Raw genomic sequence first — 13,454 nt, forward strand, 5'->3', positions numbered from 1 at the left:
GAACTACAATACCCAGCATACCGGTCCCTCTATTTATATGGGACAATATAAGGCCTCATGCACCCAGTGAAGACTTGGCTTGTATTTGTATCAGTATTTTAAAGCCAAAACCAGGACTGGATCCTAAACACATAATAAATGGAAATCTTTATACTTCTCTTGTTTTTGCACAGACAATTGAATTTGGTGCGAAAAAAACAGATGCAAAATACTGACCAAATCTGTCTGTGTGCATGAGGCCGTAGACACAGTAAAGTGCGATGTTCCTTATGAACGTGGTAAACACATAAATTCCTCCTCCAAATAACGTCTTTTACACTGGATTTTCCGTGAACAGAACCAACCTGTAATATCTGTTCCTTGAGGCAAACACCCAGATACTGTCAGGGTTGTCACCCAGATTTCATGTAATCCTGGATGTCAAATCTGTCCCTCTCATGATGACAACCCCTGTCCATATGGCCTATAATATGAATGCCTAGTGCGGGGTCCCCCACTCGGGACTCCCCTTTATGAGCAAGAACAGAGACGCTCTATTCCTGTTCTGGAAGAGCTGAATGACCTCCATATAACACTACATTGTATGACTGTGGCTTCCTTATCATGGGAGCTGGACCCGGGGCAAGTAGCTGATCGACCGGGTTCCATATAAACGGAGATGTCTGATAGAACCCCATTAACTAAATTTTTAGCCAATGGCCGACTGGAGGACATTACTGGGGCTTTTCCGTTAGGCCCCATGCACACGGCCGTAAAAAATCTCCGTAATTGCAGACTGCAATACGGTCCACAATTACGGACCTGCCCGGTTCTATTGGCCGCGCACACCTTTCTGTATCGCTACGGAAGGGTGCACGTGCCGTAAATTATGGAGCATGTCCTACTTTTCGTTTTTACAGGCTGCGCTCCCATACTGTGTATGGGAGCACGACATGAAAATGTGGCCCGCGTCCAGCCGTGATTACGGGCACGGCCTTGTGCATGAGGCCTAACTTCTTCTCTCACGTTGGGACCTGCGGACACAGTAGGCAGGACAATGAGAAGCAATGTAATAATCATCCCAGCAATTCCATTTAATAGTATGACATTTTCTGGAGGATTCTCCTAATTTCTGGGAATAATAAACAGCCCCGGACCGAATATGTGTGATTATGACTTAATAGAATACAAATGATGGACAGAGCGCGGCATTTTACTCACAGACCAGACATGTTAATAGATAACATGAGAAATCTGCAGCTAATTACCAGAACAGGGACCAACACACAGAAGCCGGGGGCAGACAGGGCTGGCAGAAGGAGCGCAGATCCTCCACCACTTGCTAGGCCTGTCGTCACTCACATACCCCTGAGGCATGGACGTTTAGGAAAAGCATGACTGCTTTAAAAGCCCCAATTCAGAACAATGTCAGGGAGCGGAACCCAAGAGATGACAGCTGGAGGTAGAGGGAGAACATCAAAGCGCTGCGCTACTGCAAAATAACGCATCAAAAGCATATGTATACCCCAATCATCAGCTCCAGAGCGCAGCGCACCCCCATCAGCTGCTCCAAGCGTTATAGAAGACCCCCACATCATAAACAATAGTGACTATATGCAGCCGATAACAGCAACGGAAAAACCTTAGGTTGTCATATATTCTGGATTATCAGAGGGTCACAGATATCAGGAAAGCTCCAGCAGGCTGGCAGCTCACAATACAATATTACAGTATATCCGCGGAGTCCTCGTTCTGTGGAAGATTCTAGGTTATTGTGTATATCTGTTCCGGAAATAAGTGCCAGTCTACTGGTATTTATGACTGACAAACGGACAATAACAAAGGTGAATACAATCTATTGTTCTCTGTTATCAGACATGTCAGGCTGGGAGAGGATGACTGTAGGACAGGTGAATACAATCTATTGTTCTCTGTTATCAGACATGTCAGGCTGGGGGAGGATGACTGTAGGACAGGAGAATACAATCTATTGTTCTCTGTTATCAGACATGTCAGGCTGGGGAGAGGATGACTGTAGGACAGGTGAATACAATCTATTGTTCTCTGTTATCAGACATGTCAGGCTGGGGAGGATGACTGTAGGACAGGTGAATATAATCTATTGTTCTCTGTTATCAGACATGTCAGGCTGGGGAGGATGACTGCAGGACAGGTGAATATAATCTATTGTTCTCTGTTATCAGACATGTCAGGCTGGGGGAGGATGACTGTAGGACAGGTGAATATACTATATTGTTCTCTGTTATCAGACATGTCAGGCTGGGGAGAGGATGACTGTAGGACAGGTGAATACAATCTATTGTTCTCTGTTATCAGACATGTCAGGCTGGGGGAGGATGACTGTAGGACAGGTGACTACAATCTATTGTTCTCTGTTATCAGACATGTCAGGCTGGGGGAGGATGACTGTAGGACAGGTGAATATACTATATTGTTCTCTGTTATCAGACATGTCAGGCTGTGGAGAGGATGACTGTAGGACAGGTGAATACAATCTATTGTTCTCTGTTATCAGACATGTCAGGCTGGGGGAGGATGACTGTAGGACAGGTGAATATAATCTATTGTTCTCTGTTATCAGACATGCCAGGCTGGGGGAGGATGACTGTAGGACAGGTGAATACAATCTATTGTTCTCTGTTATCAGACATGTCAGGCTGGGGAGAGGATGACTGTAGGACAGGTGAATACAATCTATTGTTCTCTGTTATCAGACATGTCAGGCTGGGAGAGGATGACTGTAGGACAGGTGAATACAATCTATTGTTCTCTGTTATCAGACATGTTAGGCTGGAGGAGGATGACTGTAGGACAGGTGAATACAATCTATTGTTCTCTGTTATCAGCCATGTCAGGCTGGGGAGGATGACTGTAGGACAGGTGAATACAATCTATTGTTCTCTATTATCAGACATGTCAGGCTGGGGAGAGGATGACTGTAGGACAGGTGAATACAATCTATTGTTCTCTGTTATCAGACATGTCAGGCTGGGGGGAGGATGACTGTAGGACAGGTGAATACAATCTATTGTTCTCTGTTATCAGACATGTCAGGCTGGGGGGGAGGATGACTGGAGGACAGGTGACTGGAGGACAGGTGAATACAATCTATTGTTCTCTGTTATCAGACATGTCAGGCTGGGGAGGATGACTGTAGGACAGGTGAATACAATCTATTGTTCTCTGTTATCAGACATGTCAGGCTGGGGGAGGATGACTGTAGGACAGGTGAATACAATCTATTGTTCTCTGTTATCAGACATGTCAGGCTGGGGGGAGGATGACTGTAGGACAGGTGAATACAATCTATTGTTCTCTGTTATCAGACATGTCAGGCTGGGGGAGGATGACTGTAGGACAGGTGAATACAATCTATTGTTCTCTGTTATCAGACGTGTCAGGCTGGTGGAGGATGACTGTAGGACAGGTGAATACAATCTATTGTTCTCTGTTATCAGACATGTCAGGCTGGGGAGAGGATGACTGTAGGACAGGTGAATACAATCTATTGTTCTCTGTTATCAGACATGTCAGGCTGGGGGAGGATGACTGTAGGACAGGTGACTACAATCTATTGTTCTGTTATCAGACATGTCAGGCTGGGGGAGGGTGACTGTAGGACAGGTGAGTACAATCTATTGTTCTCTGTTATCAGTCAGTCTGGGGAGAGGATGACTGTAGTGTTCTTTATATATGTTCTGTTATCGTCTCATCAGATCCACAAGCAGCAGCTAAAACCATGGCCATTCCAGCTCTATGCTGTGGTTAAGTCATGCTTTGAAGGAAGGGTTGTCCACCTCCTCACATACAGAACATATTCCAATATGTTTTTGGAATAATTCTAGAAATAAGCAATTTGGGCCAGCGCCAAACAACGTATAGACAGAGCAGAAATCCGGAAACAGTGGGAGACTCGGCTTTCCTGGATTATTTCAATGACTTCTGAGTTTTTCCTTGACTGAAGGAGGGCGGCCGTGTGAGCCGGTCACAGGGGTCCAAGGCAGCAGGTTGGGGGCAATGAAAGTACCAGCACAAGCTCTGATCAGATAATGTTTTAGGGCATGACCACACGTGGCGGATTTCCTCCGCAACTGTCCGCATCAATGCCGCACAGAATCTGCGTTGCAGATTCTGCTGCGGATCTGCACAAAATGTGCAGAAAATTGATGCGGACTGGCCGCTGCGGACTGCGGGAAAAGTGCTTCCCTTCTCCCTATTCAGTGCAGGATAGAGAGAAGGGACAGCACTTTCCCTAGTGAAAGTCAAAGAAATTCATACTTACCGCCCGTTGTCTTGGTGACGCGTCCCTCTTTCGGCATCCAGCCCGACCTCCCTGGATGACGCTCCAGTCCATGTGACCGCTGCAGCCTGTGCTTGGCCTGTGATTGGCTGCAGCCGTCACTTAGACTGAAACGTCATCCTGGGAGGCCGGACTGGAGACAGACGCAGGGAGTTCTCGGTAAGTATGAACTTATATTTTTTTTTACAGATACATGTATATTGAGATCGGTAGTCACTGTCCCGGGTGCAGAAACAGTTACTGCCGATCGCGTAACTCTTTCAGCACCCTGGACAGTGACTATTTACAGACGTCTCCTAGCAACGCTCCCGTCATTACGGGAGCCCCATTGACTTCCTCAGTCTGGCTGTAGACCTAGAAATACATAGGTCCAGCCAGAATGAAGAAATGTCATGGTAGTAAAAACAATACGCTCCGCAGCACACATAAGATCTGCGGACTTCATTGCGGAATTTTGACTCTCCATTGAAGTCAATGGAGAAATTCCGCCATGAGTCCGCAACCAGTCCGCCACTGCTCCGCAACAGACAGAGCATGCTGCGGACACCAAATTCCACTCCGCAGCCTATGCTCCGCAGCGGAATTTTCAGCCTCGTCTAAACGAACACTTCTAAATTAAAGTGTAAGTCAATGGACAAACGGCACCGCTGCGGATTAACGCTGCGGAGTGTCCGCAGCGGAATTTAAGTGAAATTCCGCCACGTGTGAACCCGCCCTTATAGTTTCTGAAGTAAAAAGGAGTTTGAGTGACAGGAAACCGGTTCACATCTAAAACACACAAAGATATATAAAGTGGTAAAACAAATGAAGGGTTTTTAATATGCAGATCCATCTGGCACAATGCAGAAGTTTAGCAGTGTATATCTTATAACAATGCAGCAGCGACATGATCAGGATCGCCACACACAATGGCCTTGGCTCTGCTATACGTTACATGTTCTCGGAAAACTATGGCTCCAGTGATCAGTAGGAAACTCACCCCCAGCAAAAGACTACACCGATCGGCAATGCCCATGAACAGTAGCAGAGAGTATTGATATCTATAGAAAATTTACAGCTGAACACTTCCACAATGCAACATACAGCGCCATGCCGCCAGAGCAGAGGTAGGGGGCCGCAGCACCAGAGCAGACGCAGGAGGCCGCAGCACCAGAGCAGACGCAGGGGGCCGCAGCACCAGAGCAGACGCAGGGGGCCGCAGCACCAGAGCAGACGCAGGGGGCCGCAGCACCAGAGCAGACGCAGGGGGCCGCAGCACCAGAGCAGACGCAGGAGGCCGCAGCACCAGAGCAGACGCAGGGGGCCGCAGCACCAGAGCAGACGCAGGGGGCCGCAGCACCAGAGCAGACGCAGGGGGCCGCAGCACCAGAGCAGACGTAGGGGGGCGCAGCACCAGAGCAGAGGTAGGGGGCCGCAGCACCAGAGCAGACGCAGGAGGCCGCAGCACCAGAGCAGACGCAGGGGGCCGCAGCACCAGAGCAGACGTAGGGGGCCGCAGCACCAGAGCAGAGGTAGGGGGCCGCAGCACCAGAGCAGAGGCAGGGGGCCGCAGCACCAGAGCAGAGGCAGGGGGCCGCAGCACCAGAGCAGAGGCAGGGGGCCGCAGCACCAGAGCAGAGGCAGGGGGCCGCAGCACCAGAGCAGAGGCAGGTGGCCGCAGCACCAGAGCAGACGCAGGGGGCCGCAGCACCAGAGCAGACGCAGGGGGCCGCAGCACCAGAGCAGACGCAGGGGGCCGCAGCACCAGAGCAGACGCAGGGGGCCGCAGCACCAGAGCAGACGCAGGGGGCCGCAGCACCAGAGCAGACGGAGGGGGCCGCAGCACCAGAGCAGACGCAGGGGGCCGCAGCACCAGAGCAGACGCAGGGGGCCGCAGCACCAGAGCAGAGTACACAATACAGCATAATTGTAGTAATAATGATTGTAGCGCAAATAATACTACAGACGACGTCTATAATGCACAGGCCGCAGTAGGCGCTCACTATGTTTTCGTACCAATATCAGGAAGTCACTGTTGCCTCAGGCTAAAAACTCTAACCCGCTGGGAGCCGCGTCCGCACATATTGTTTTGTTTACGCTACATCTTCGGTCTGTTAACTTAATTTGTCGGCCCCCACAGCCGAGAGACTCCGAGAAACCTCAATTCTGCTGAACTTAGGAGGGTTGAGCAAAAAGCCTCTCATCGGACTTCCACCCCCAGCTACAAGAAAACGAGGGAAAACCAAATAGAAAGAGAACAGATGCTTGAAAAATATGTATTCCCTCTAATTGCATTATTGTTCTGGGATTTCATTTGTTGCCGGGTGATTGATCATATTCCTTTTACTGCTTATTCTGTTTAGTTTCCAGAGTCAGAAAATAAAATCTGATTTAAAGGCAAGAAAATCACACTGATGGATGTCATTGCTGCACCATACACCGTCACCGCTGGATCATACACCGTCACCGCTGGATCATACACGGTCACGCCATAATCACTGCACTATACACCATCACCGCTGCGCCATACACTGTCACCGCTGCATCATACTCGGTCATCGCTGCACCATACACCGTCACCGCTGCACCATACACAGTCACCAATGCACCATACACAGTCACCAATACGCCATACTCGGTCATCGCTGCACCATACACCGTCACTGCTGCATCATACTCGGTCATCGCTGCACCATACGCCATCATCCCTGCGCCATACACTGTCATCACTATACACCGTCACGCCATACACCGTCATCACTATACACCGTTATCGCTGCACCATACGCCGTCACACGGTTGGAACTATATACATCACTATCAGGAATGGACAAGGACGGCTGCACTTTCGATCAAACTATGTACCCAATGAAAGCAGCACAGAATATTTTAGAAGCCCACAATGAAAGTTTGACTTCCTATGTCACGTGGTCCCTGGGAACCAACTAGCAGGAATAAACTTGCAGCACAACCCTCATTCTCCAAGCAATGTGATGTGAAACAGGCATATCCGATCCCTCAGCAGATAAAGGACAGTGAGGGTACGGGGGATGGGAGTACGAGGACAGAAAACAAGACCACTCAGAGATGAATAGAGTCACATTTTACTGGTCCTCATATTATTATCCATTATTGCTTAGTTTGCTGTAGATGATACGAGCACCAACACGTTTCTGTTTAGGAGCCGGTAATGTGATGTACTGACGGATTTGGAGCGTGTGTCATCATTACAGATATCAGCGGACATCCACACATGATAACAGACAGCGGCAGCTGCCCGGACACCAGCGGTGATGAAGGTTTGTAGACGGGAAGTCTTGTGGCTGCAGCTTCCTCAGTGACGGATTAAAGTGCAAAAAGAGGAAAAGGTCGCGCTTATAGGACCAGAGTTACTACATACGTTTTATTCGGACGCCACTATTGCTCCCATAACAGTGAGACACCAGAACCAGCATTTGTGTGGTCAAAAGAATACTGGAAGAAAAGAGCTTTAGGTGTTATGTCGACACGACCGCTGGTTCTGATGTCGCTCCTCCTATGAGGTTTTTTCCACTAAGTTGCGTGTTACTTGACGCCTATGAACAATCGTATACATGTTTTTTTTCCGTATTCTATATTTGTAACTGATATATATGGATTTGTTCTGCTTTTTATATCTGGAGCACGATGAGGGGTATTTGCAAGAAACGTTGCTACATATACAAGCAGGTTTCATCCAACATGGACGACTAAGGGTATGTGCACACAACCTATTTTCAGACGTAATTCAGGAGTTTTACGCCTCGAATTACGCTTGAAAAGACGGCTCCATTACGTCTGCAAACATCTGCCCGGTGCTTGCAATGGGTTTTACGATGTTCTGTTCATAAAAGGTGTAATTTTAGGCGTCGCTGTCAAAAGACGGCGCATAAAAATACGCCCGCGTCAAAGAAGTGCAGGACACCTCTTGGGACGTTTTTGGAGCCGTTTTTCATCGACTCCAAAGAAGAACAGCTCCAATTACGTCCGTAAAAGACGCAGCGAAAAACGCGAGTACTTGCAAAAACGTCTGAAATTCAGGAGCGGTTTTGTCCTGAAAACAGCTCCGTAATTTCAGACGTATGTTGCGTTTGCGTGTGAACATACCCTAAGAATTATAAATGTGAGTAACATCACCTAACATTACGGGGCTGAGCCTTTGCTTGAATTCTAGGTATACTTTCTGCTGGTTAGGAGGTTCTTACATCCATCATGAAAAACTCCCTACCTGAGAAAGTGCTGCCTGACACCTGGTAGTGGCAATAACGTAGGACACATGGCAGAGGAGCGCTGGCGTTACACAATGCTGATTTTCTACCCGCTGCTGACCTCTATTGCTGAACGCTCATTATCATCACCACCGGTTTTTTGGCTTTCACTTTCAAAATCTATATGGAGAGTAAACGTTCCCAAATGATATGAAATTACAGCAGAAGTGGGAGCAGGAACGAGCAGAGCTCCAGCGCCTTATACATACGTGGAGCAGGAACGAGCAGAGCTCAAGCGCCTTATACATACGTGGAGCAGGAACGAGCAGAGCTCCAGCGCCTTATACATACGTGGAGCAGGAACGAGCAGAGCTCAAGCGCCTTATACATACGTGGAGCAGGAACGAGCAGAGCTCCAGCGCCTTATACATACGTGGAGCAGGAACGAGCAGAGCTCCAGTGCCTTATACATACGTGGAGCAGGAACGAGCAGAGCTCCAGCGCCTTATACATACGTGGAGCAGGAGCGAGCAGAGCTCCAGCGCCTTATACATACGTGGAGCAGGAACGAGCAGAGCTCCAGCGCCTTATACATACGTGGAGCAGGAACGAGCAGAGCTCCAACGCCTTATACATACGTGGAGCAGGAACGAGCAGAGCTCCAGCGCCTTATACATACGTGGAGCAGGAACGAGCAGAGCTCCAGCGCCTTATACATACGTGGAGCAGGAACGAGCAGAGCTCCAGCGCCTTATACATACGTGGAGCAGGAACGAGCAGAGCTCCAGCGCCTTATAAATACGTGGAGCAGGAACGAGCAGAGCTCCAGCGCCTTATACATACGTGGAGCAGGAACGAGCAGAGCTCCAGCGCCTTATACATACGTGGAGCAGGAACGAGCAGAGCTCCAGCGCCTTATACATACGTGGAGCAGGAACGAGCAGAGCTCCAACGCCTTATACATACGTGGAGCAGGAACGAGCAGAGCTCCAACGCCTTATACATACGTGGAGCAGGAACGAGCAGAGCTCCAACGCCTTATACATACGTGGAGCAGGAAGGAGCAGAGCTCCAGCGCCTTATACATACGTGGAGCAGGAACGAGCAGAGCTCCAACGCCTTATACATACGTGGAGCAGGAAGGAGCAGAGCTCCAGCGCCTTATACATACGTGGAGCAGGAACGAGCAGAGCTCCAACGCCTTATACATACGTGGAGCAGGAACGAGCAGAGCTCCAGCGCCTTATACATACGTGGAGCAGGAACGAGCAGAGCTCCAACGCCTTATACATACGTGGAGCAGGAACGAGCAGAGCTCCAACGCCTTATACATACGTGGAGCAGGAAGGAGCAGAGCTCCAGCGCCTTATACATACGTGGAGCAGGAACGAGCAGAGCTCCAGCGCCTTATACATACGTGGAGCAGGAACGAGCAGAGCTCCAGCGCCTTATACATACGTGGAGCAGGAACGAGCAGAGCTCCAGGGCCTTATACATACGTGGAGCAGGAACGAGCAGAGCTCCAACGCCTTATACATACGTGGAGCAGGAACGAGCAGAGCTCCAACGCCTTATACATACGTGGAGCAGGAACGAGCAGAGCTCCAGGGCCTTATACATACGTGGAGCAGGAACGAGCAGAGCTCCAGCGCCTTATACATACGTGGAGCAGGAACGAGCAGAGCTCCAGCGCCTTATACATACGTGGAGCAGGAACGAGCAGAGCTCCAGGGCCTTATACATACGTGGAGCAGGAACGAGCAGAGCTCCTGCGCCTTATACATACGTGGAGCAGGAACGAGCAGAGCTCCAGCGCCTTATACATACGTGGAGCAGGAACGAGCAGAGCTCCAGCGCCTTATAAATACGTGGAGCAGGAACGAGCAGAGCTCCAGCGCCTTATACATACGTGGAGCAGGAACGAGCAGAGCTCCAGCGCCTTATACATACGTGGAGCAGGAACGAGCAGAGCTCCAGCGCCTTATAAATACGTGGAGCAGGAACGAGCAGAGCTCCAGCGCCTTATACATACGTGGAGCAGGAACGAGCAGAGCTCCAGCGCCTTATACATACGTGGAGCAGGAACGAGCAGAGCTCCAGCGCCTTATACATACGTGGAGCAGGAACGAGCAGAGCTCCAGCGCCTTATACATACGTGGAGCAGGAACGAGCAGAGCTCCAGCGCCTTATACATACGTGGAGCAGGAACGAGCAGAGCTCCAGCGCCTTATAAATACGTGGAGCAGGAACGAGCAGAGCTCCAGCACCTTATACATACGTGGAGCAGGAACGAGCAGAGCTCCAGCGCCTTATACATACGTGGAGCAGGAACGAGCAGAGCTCCAGCGCCTTATACATACGTGGAGCAGGAACGAGCAGAGCTCCAGCGCCTTATAAATACGTGGAGCAGGAACGAGCAGAGCTCCAGCGCCTTATACATACGTGGAGCAGGAACGAGCAGAGCTCCAGCGCCTTATACATACGTGGAGCAGGAACGAGCAGAGCTCCAGCGCCTTATAAATACGTGGAGCAGGAACGAGCAGAGCTCCAGCGCCTTATACATACGTGGAGCAGGAACGAGCAGAGCTCCAACGCCTTATACATACGTGGAGCAGGAACGAGCAGAGCTCCAGCGCCTTATACATACGTGGAGCAGGAACGAGCAGAGCTCCAGCGCCTTATACATACGTGGAGCAGGAACGAGCAGAGCTCCAGCGCCTTATACATACGTGGAGCAGGAACGAGCAGAGCTCCAGCGCCTTATAAATACGTGGAGCAGGAACGAGCAGAGCTCCAGCGCCTTATACATACGTGGAGCAGGAACGAGCAGAGCTCCAGCGCCTTATACATACGTGGAGCAGGAACGAGCAGAGCTCCAGCGCCTTATACATACGTGGAGCAGGAACGAGCAGAGCTCCAACGCCTTATACATACGTGGAGCAGGAACGAGCAGAGCTCCAACGCCTTATACATATGTGGAGCAGGAACGAGCAGAGCTCCAACGCCTTATACATACGTGGAGCAGGAAGGAGCAGAGCTCCAGCGCCTTATACATACGTGGAGCAGGAACGAGCAGAGCTCCAACGCCTTATACATACGTGGAGCAGGAAGGAGCAGAGCTCCAGCGCCTTATACATACGTGGAGCAGGAACGAGCAGAGCTCCAACGCCTTATACATACGTGGAGCAGGAACGAGCAGAGCTCCAGCGCCTTATACATACGTGGAGCAGGAACGAGCAGAGCTCCAACGCCTTATACATACGTGGAGCAGGAACGAGCAGAGCTCCAACGCCTTATACATACGTGGAGCAGGAAGGAGCAGAGCTCCAGCGCCTTATACATACGTGGAGCAGGAACGAGCAGAGCTCCAGCGCCTTATACATACGTGGAGCAGGAACGAGCAGAGCACCAGCGCCTTATACATACGTGGAGCAGGAACGAGCAGAGCTCCAGGGCCTTATACATACGTGGAGCAGGAACGAGCAGAGCTCCAACGCCTTATACATACGTGGAGCAGGAACGAGCAGAGCTCCAACGCCTTATACATACGTGGAGCAGGAACGAGCAGAGCTCCAGGGCCTTATACATACGTGGAGCAGGAACGAGCAGAGCTCCAGCGCCTTATACATACGTGGAGCAGGAACGAGCAGAGCTCCAGCGCCTTATACATACGTGGAGCAGGAACGAGCAGAGCTCCAGGGCCTTATACATACGTGGAGCAGGAACGAGCAGAGCTCCTGCGCCTTATACATACGTGGAGCAGGAACGAGCAGAGCTCCAGCGCCTTATACATACGTGGAGCAGGAACGAGCAGAGCTCCAGGGCCTTATACATACGTGGAGCAGGATTATCATGGCCCGGACTGCAGCGCTCACAACCCTGCGGCCTTCCGGTTAAACAGCATTTTCTACATTACACAGGAGATCTTTTCTCCATACGAGTGTTATAATACAGGGGATGTGAGGCCTGAGAGCACACGCCGCTCCAGGGAGGTTTATACCGTACTCATCCATGGATAAAGGCTCCGGACAATGTGAATTATACAGCAAGAAGAAAAAAGTTACAAAACGTGGAGATTACCCAGAGAGCTGGACATAGCGCTGGATAAGATTTCCCCATCGTGAAACCCTGCAGTGATGACAAATAGCCCATAAACCTGTAAAATACAGAGAAGCTGGACGGCGCCCATCAGTCATACGCTGGAATATCAGCACAAATGATTCCCCATATACAGACTGCGCAGCATTGCTGGTCATTTAAGAAGGGTTAATGCATCAGATGATTAGAGAATAGAAGATAATGAACCATCGCTCAACGACGTCACGCACATGGGAAAAACATTCAGGTGACCGACGTTGTAAATTACGTTTTTGTGCACGATTTACTATGAACTAGTAGGAATCCACCAAACGAATCGGCTCTTAGTACAGGTTCACATGTTTCATCCACAAGTGAAATAGTTACATGTTATACAACCTAAATGATTCCATTATACAAGGAATGTCGCTCTGTTTAACGCTTTGGGATTGGTTATTAAGCCACTTCTATCACTAGTGATTATGTCCTTGCAATGGCAGCTATGAATATATGTATTTATGTACAATATCTGTGCAGGCCGCCATGATGGAATAAATCCCACAGTAACTAAAGCACTGGAGACGCTGATGTGATATCGTTCTGTGCATCACCTATAACCTCCCTGCCGTCCACTCTTACCTAAGGGCTTGTCCACACACAACGGAATTGCTGCAGAAAAAGTCTCCAGGAATTCTGTTGAAAGTCAAAGGGTTTTCGCCGCGGCAAAAACACACCGTTTCCTGCGATAGAAAATGGTGCGTATTTTGCTGCTTTTTCCCGATGTTAGGACATGGTGACGTCTCCTCTGAAGAGAGCAACACTTCTGAACACTTTCCGCAGCAGGAATTGACAGGCTCCGAAAAATACGCACC

General features: G+C 49.9%; 1 protein-coding gene across 5 annotated transcripts in view; it reads right to left on the reverse strand.

Annotated features, from left to right (window-relative positions):
- The window catches only part of EYA2 (EYA transcriptional coactivator and phosphatase 2), a 199,309-nt gene that overhangs the window by 80,527 nt on the left and 105,328 nt on the right, over positions 1 to 13,454 (reverse strand). The gene's annotated exons all lie outside the window — the stretch shown is intronic.

The sequence above is a fragment of the Rhinoderma darwinii genome, chromosome 13 (genome assembly GCF_050947455.1).
Source record: "Rhinoderma darwinii isolate aRhiDar2 chromosome 13, aRhiDar2.hap1, whole genome shotgun sequence".
NCBI lineage: Eukaryota > Metazoa > Chordata > Amphibia > Anura > Rhinodermatidae > Rhinoderma > Rhinoderma darwinii.